Below are 6,266 nucleotides of genomic sequence, written 5' to 3' on the forward strand. Positions count from 1 at the left end.
GGACTTGTGTCGCTAAAGTTTCGTCAGAACGAATTTACAGAAAATCAATTAACGACTGGAGGCGTAACAATATTAATGTCGCTTTTTTGGATGAAAACACCGAACAACTTATATTTCAAAACAAAACATTTATTAATGAAATAGTCCCCATTTTTATCGATGATGCTTTTCCATCTCACAATCAGGTTGTTACTGCCCTGATTAAAGAAATCACTTGGCTTTGAAGCATGAAAAAAAAACAAACCAACAACATGATGTCCTCTTTAACACCTTCCACATTTGCATACGTTTTTCTAAATAAGATGGTGTGGCAGCGAACGAAAAAGTTGGTAATCTGATGGTACCATATCTGGAAAATATGATGGGTGGGGGAGAACTTCCAAACTCAACTCTATAATTTTGTGTTACGTCAAATTTGCCACATGTGGACGTGCATCGTCGTGGAGAAGAACACCTTTCGGATTGAAAGGCACTTCTGATGAAGGGCTTGATTTAATCGTTCCAGTTGCTGACTATATATATCTCTGCATTGACAGTTCGCTGTGGATTGAGGAGTTCGAAATGATGTACTCCTTTGATGTCCTACCAAATGCTAAGCATCATTTCTATGGATGATTTCAGGTTTTGGGGTCGGAAGTGGTTTTTGTCGTTTAATATTCGCATCGAGAATCCATTTTTCGTCACCGGTGACAATTCTGTACAAAAATGGTTCATGCGCCAGAAGAGACGAAGCAACGTTCACACATTGGAAACGATGGTAATCAGAGAGTTCGTGAGGCACCCAAACACCTTCTTTATGAAGTTTTCCCATATTCCTGAGATGTTTACGTATTGTTTCATGAGAAACATGCAATTTCATGGCCATTTCACGAGTGTGTTGCCTTGGGTTACACTCAAGAAGTCTTCAGAGCATCAATATCTATTCCAACATGTCAGCCCTTCCATCACAGTTTTTAAGGCTAAAGTCACCCGAACGAAATGTACTGAACCATCGTTGACACTTACGAACGTTCAAAACATTTCTATAAATTTCTTTGACATTCTTTATGGCTACAGAGGCTTTGTTTCCCTTCTTGTATTCAAACAGCAATACATGCCGAATGTGTGTCTCGTCGCGTGCCATAGAGTATACTAAACTTTACACATTAAACGTGACGTTTAGGCGATTCGTTTAACTATTATAGGTGATGTACGTTTTTGTGTTGTTGTTGTTTGGGAGAGGGGAGGTGGTTAATGAAAGGTTCCAAAAGGCGACATTAATTTCATGACGGCCTAATACATCTTTTTTTTTCACATTATAACCCACTCACATAAAAATAGGCTGATACTAAAATGAACTATATTGTTTTAATGGTTTCTATTGTTGAGTGTTTTTTTTTCATTATTCAAAAATAATGCAAAGTTCACTTAATAAAAAGGAGTGTTTTATTTCTTCAAACGATAAACCTAATCCACAAGTAAAACTAAAGAGTCACTTGTTAAATATCCTCTCCTATGTACCTCGCAAACTCAAACTGGCTGACTAATGCACATGCTAACTCAGTAATTAACCAATAACAATGTATTAGACTAACAATTAGCTAACTGACTCACTAATATAATTACAACAGAAAATTTGAGACGTCCTTTTACCATCACTTGCTGGTCTGTTACTAGAAATGGGTCGAAATGACTATACAAAGAAGAAATAGAAGGGAGAGTAACTGAAGAAAAGATCAGTTCATCCTCCCAGGCAAAACAAGTCTTTGGAGGAAGAGGTGATCTAGGATTAAAATTAACCTATCTCTGTGATAAAAAGTGTCTAAGACAAATTCATCAGCAACATCCCAAGAAGAAGAAAATTGATCTTTAAAGAAATATGATACAGGGTGGCCAAAGGTTTGAAGAGGGAACACATAAGACCCTGTACAAAGAAACATAGATTCCAACCCAGAAGAGAGCCTGGATGAGAATGAAAACTGAAGAGAAGGACTTGGAAGAGGTTTGTACTTACCAGAGAAAGAAAAGGAGATTGGTCAGGAAAGAGATAGAAGATAGTTGACAAAGCTGCTCTGTAACCAGTAATTGTAGAAACGTATAAAATACCCTCGAAAAGCCAGATGAAAAAGCGAGATGAGAAGGGTTGGACGACCTGGAGGGAGTGACAGATGTACCAGCGGCAGCAACCATCCATTTGTATTGATAAAGTACAAGGGTGGATAGCCACCATGAGAAAGCAATAAAACAGGCTATTCTGTGTGAAATTCCCACCTGTCGTGCGACAGACCACTGAAAATGCTCCTAGAATCTGATTGAAAGCTTAATGGGCCATTACACACACCTGAAAGGTAGGGCCCAGATCTTAAATTTCAGCTGTAGTGGATAAACCAGGAGAAGCTATGGACAGAAGTGGCAAAAGGCATCTGACACATCAACCTTGGTCAATTATAACCTTTGAGAGAACACCCATCTCAAATTAAGAAACCATTCATACTGAACCAATGGATGACAAAAAATTGGTTGAAGGACGAGAGATCTATGCTAATCACAGAAAGGTTGAAGACCTGTTCTACAATATCTTAGAACCCAGAGCTTCCTCCACACACTGAAGGGGCAAAGGATCCGAAAGGGGGAGGAGGTGGAAAGGCAACTGGAGAAGAAGAAGAAGAAGGTTGAATGTGAAAAGAGAAGGAAAGTTTGTAGGAAAGCACCTGTGTGATCTGTGAAAGCCAGACCTCTGAGGGGGACATTGAAAAGTACCAAAAGGATAAGGAACAGGAAAAGGGGCAACCTCATAAGTCTACTATAGACGAAAAACCCGTTGGGACCCCCTGCACTAAGAAAATCGGGAAATTAAAGTAAGTAGGGATGGTTACTGATGAGCAACCTCAACTTTAACTTCCAACTTGCAACAAATACCTCCAAATACTTCATTTCAAAAGAAGAGTGCCAGAAAGAAGTACCTGGGATAAGAATGAGGGATGCAAATACCCAAAAGTAAGACACTCTGACAAAGCAAATCCCAGAAACAAAGTAATCAAGTTAACTGGGATGTTGCAGAAGAATATATCAAAGTCAAAGTGACAAATAAGTTAGTACAATGTCCCTAATGAAGCTGTCGGGGTAACAAAGTAGAGTCTCTGAGGGAAATGAAATGTAGCTAGAGAAAAATTTTAGCAAGAGTAAGGTGAAGACAAGCAGACTGAGAGAAAGTTGGAGAATGGAGATTCCTCAAGTTACACGAAGAGATTCAAGTGACTAAAGCTCAAGGAAAGTAGAAAAATATCAAACATACACCACAGAATAAGTTTCTCAATGTCTATGAGGACAAAGTAACTTGGAGAGAGTCACTGCAAAACTGAAAGAAAGGCATCATGAACAATATCAAGAGAAGAAGGAAGAAAATATATTTAGAAGAAGAAGATTCCTGCAGCAAGGTTGTCCAAGAGAAAGCAACAACTGGAGAAATAGAAAAAATGTCACATACACGAGTAATCAAAGCAGAAAAATACAAGAGTGGTAGTACGTGTTCCTCATCAGGAAGGAAAGAACCAGAAGCAAAGGCAGATGGAAGGAACAGTTGGTCAAAATCTACAAAAATGAGGCAAGCTCAGCTGAAGCAACAGAAAGACGTCACGATTCCTGGATCTGGGATTAAGAAGATAGAATAATACCAATTATCTAGTTCACAATGGAAATAACATCACTAATCATCAGAGTGCCAATGAAACAGTAGAAGACAGCTTCTACTGTGAAAGACAAGACCTCAGGACGTGTCAGAAATATGGAGATTGGGAATTTATTTTTTAAATGATCCAAGAAACCTTTATTTTTGTTATAATTTAAAGTAAGAGTACATAATACAAAAAGTTATCCAAAGTTAAAGCACCAAATTCAATGTAAAAATCCTGTAATTCCAAAAATAAAGAAAAATTCTTTATGTCTGATGGTAAGAAGTGGCAAGGAAACAACGAACTTTTGTTGTAATGCTAATGCTCATGGAGTTCACTGCACGTAAAGGATGTGTCACCCCTCCTTTTGGAGAAAGTTTGTTTGTTTGTAATTAAGCACAAAGCTACACAATGGGCTATCTGTGCTCTGCCCACCATGGGTATCGAAACCAGGATTCTAGTGGTGTAAGTCCACAGACATACTGCTGTACCACTGGGGGGCTTTTGGAGAAAGACTACAGTCAAATGATAATTACATCATAGGTTGGTGCAATCCACATTAGTAAACATAGGGATTGGAGTTTCATTCAAGGTGTGTAAATATCTTCTCCACAGAGGCACAAGGTAATAACTGTTTTGCAGAGAGGCGAGCACAATTTCTGAATTCTTGTTTCTCCATTCTTGGTCTTTCTTCAATTTTGCTCTCTTCTTATTTAAATTTTCTGTAAATTTTATCTTGATCTGTTAATTTTTGTATATTTCTCTTCTAGATCTTCTTTTAATGTGCAGACATTTCTGCTTGTTCTTCTTTCCACTGTTTCACCATTTCTAGCAAATTATTAGATTCTACATCATTTTCTACTAAAATAATCCCACTTCTGACAACAGTGTTGTAACAGATTCTATAGTTAGGCAGGTTCTTTTTTTATTATTTAGTAAAAAAAACAACGCAAAGTCCACTCCTCTGAGCAAAACTGAAAGCACTTTATTTCTTCTACCAGAAGTTCTACAAGCTTTCATAAAAATAGATGTAACTCAGAAATAACACTAAACAGTCACATCTTCTCTGATATCTACAGCATAAACTCAGTCGGCTACTAAGAAACTTCCTAACTCAATAATTGATCAATAACACTGTAACAGACTCACTAAATAGCTAACTCATTGATACTGTTATATTATTACAATATTTTTCTTTCAAGTTTCAAGAACATTTGAGATGTCAAATTTTTAGCCATCCCACATAATCACATCATGCCAAAAACTACACTTAAAAAACAATAAAAAGCCTAAATTCAAATATTAAAACACAGTTCACAACAATACTTTTATTACTTATGTCATCTGTACAATTTTGTACATCCACCAATTTCTTTTTACAATACTTTATTATCTAGCATAATAAAATAAAACTAAGGCATTCATATGTATGCTTAGACAAAATATCACTCTCAATTTGATCCTTTCTATAGAGTTTTAACTACAAAAAAAGGGGTATTTTTCTGATCAGTTTCTTATCAAATGAAAAGACATTGAAGACTTTCATAACTTTAATTTTACCAACAGCAATGCATTTCTTTGTCTAGTTACATATTATTGGCAACATTGTGTTCCTTAATTAAAAATACGTTTTCTTCTTAAATTTATTGAGTATTTTTGGCAAGATTATGTTCCTTAACTAGATAAGTTTGTTTTTAGTTTAGTTAAATATTCTTGGCAAGATTATGTTCCTTAACTAGATAAGTTTGTTTTTAGTTTAGTTAAATATTCTTGGCAGGATTATGTTCCTTAACTAGATAGAAAGGTGTGTTTTTAGTTTTATATTTAGTTAAGTATTCTTGACAGGATGGTGTTCCTTAACTAGAAAAGTGTGTTTTTAGCTTTAAATTTAGTTAAGTATTCTTGGCAGGATGGTGTTCCTTAAATAGAAATATGTGTTTTATATTTAGTTAAGTATTCTTGACAGGATGGTGTTCCTTAACTAGAAAAGTGTGTTTTTAGCTTTAAATTTAGTTAAGTATTCTTGGCAGGATGGTGTTCCTTAAATAGAAATATGTGTTTTTAGTTTAGTTAAGTATTCTTGACAGGATGGTGTTCCTTAACTAGAAAAGTGTGTTTTTAGCTTTAAATTTAGTTAAGTATTCTTGGCAGGATGGTGTTCCTTAAATAGAAATATGTGTTTTTAGTTTAGTTAAGTATTCTTGGCAGGATGGTGTTCCTTAACTAGAAAGATGTGTTGTATTTTTCTTTTAATCTTTTAAATTTAGCTAAGTTTATTTTGGTAAGATATTTTCCATCATGTCCTAGAAAGACACATGTTTTAACTCAGTGAAGTATTGTTGGCAAGAATATGTAAGAATAACCTAAATATTATATTTCACTTATCATAGCTTTATAAACTTACATTTTAAAATTATTCAAATACATGTACCACATATCTCCCAAATTCAAAAAATATAATAAATGTATTTAACATTTATGCAAAAACAGCAAGTAATATTATGTTGAAGAAACATGTATCATACATTAAACATTACCACAAACATACATATTTACCTTCTTATGTTATGTTGAAGAAACATGTATCATACATTAAACATTACCACAAACATACAT

At 35.1% G+C, this 6,266-nt stretch overlaps 1 long non-coding RNA gene across 1 annotated transcript in view; it reads right to left on the reverse strand.

Annotated features, from left to right (window-relative positions):
- Window positions 1–5,340: 5,340 nt before the first annotated feature.
- Window positions 5,341–6,266, reverse strand: part of LOC106476756 — a 2,322-nt gene continuing 1,396 nt past the window's right edge. Inside the window, exon 2 of the long non-coding RNA XR_001291926.2 lies at window positions 5,341–6,206. This is a non-coding gene — a long non-coding RNA (uncharacterized LOC106476756). The remainder of the gene's footprint in view (window positions 6,207–6,266) is intronic.

The sequence above is a fragment of the Limulus polyphemus genome, unplaced genomic scaffold, assembly GCF_000517525.1.
Source record: "Limulus polyphemus unplaced genomic scaffold, Limulus_polyphemus-2.1.2 Scaffold11473, whole genome shotgun sequence".
NCBI lineage: Eukaryota > Metazoa > Arthropoda > Merostomata > Xiphosura > Limulidae > Limulus > Limulus polyphemus.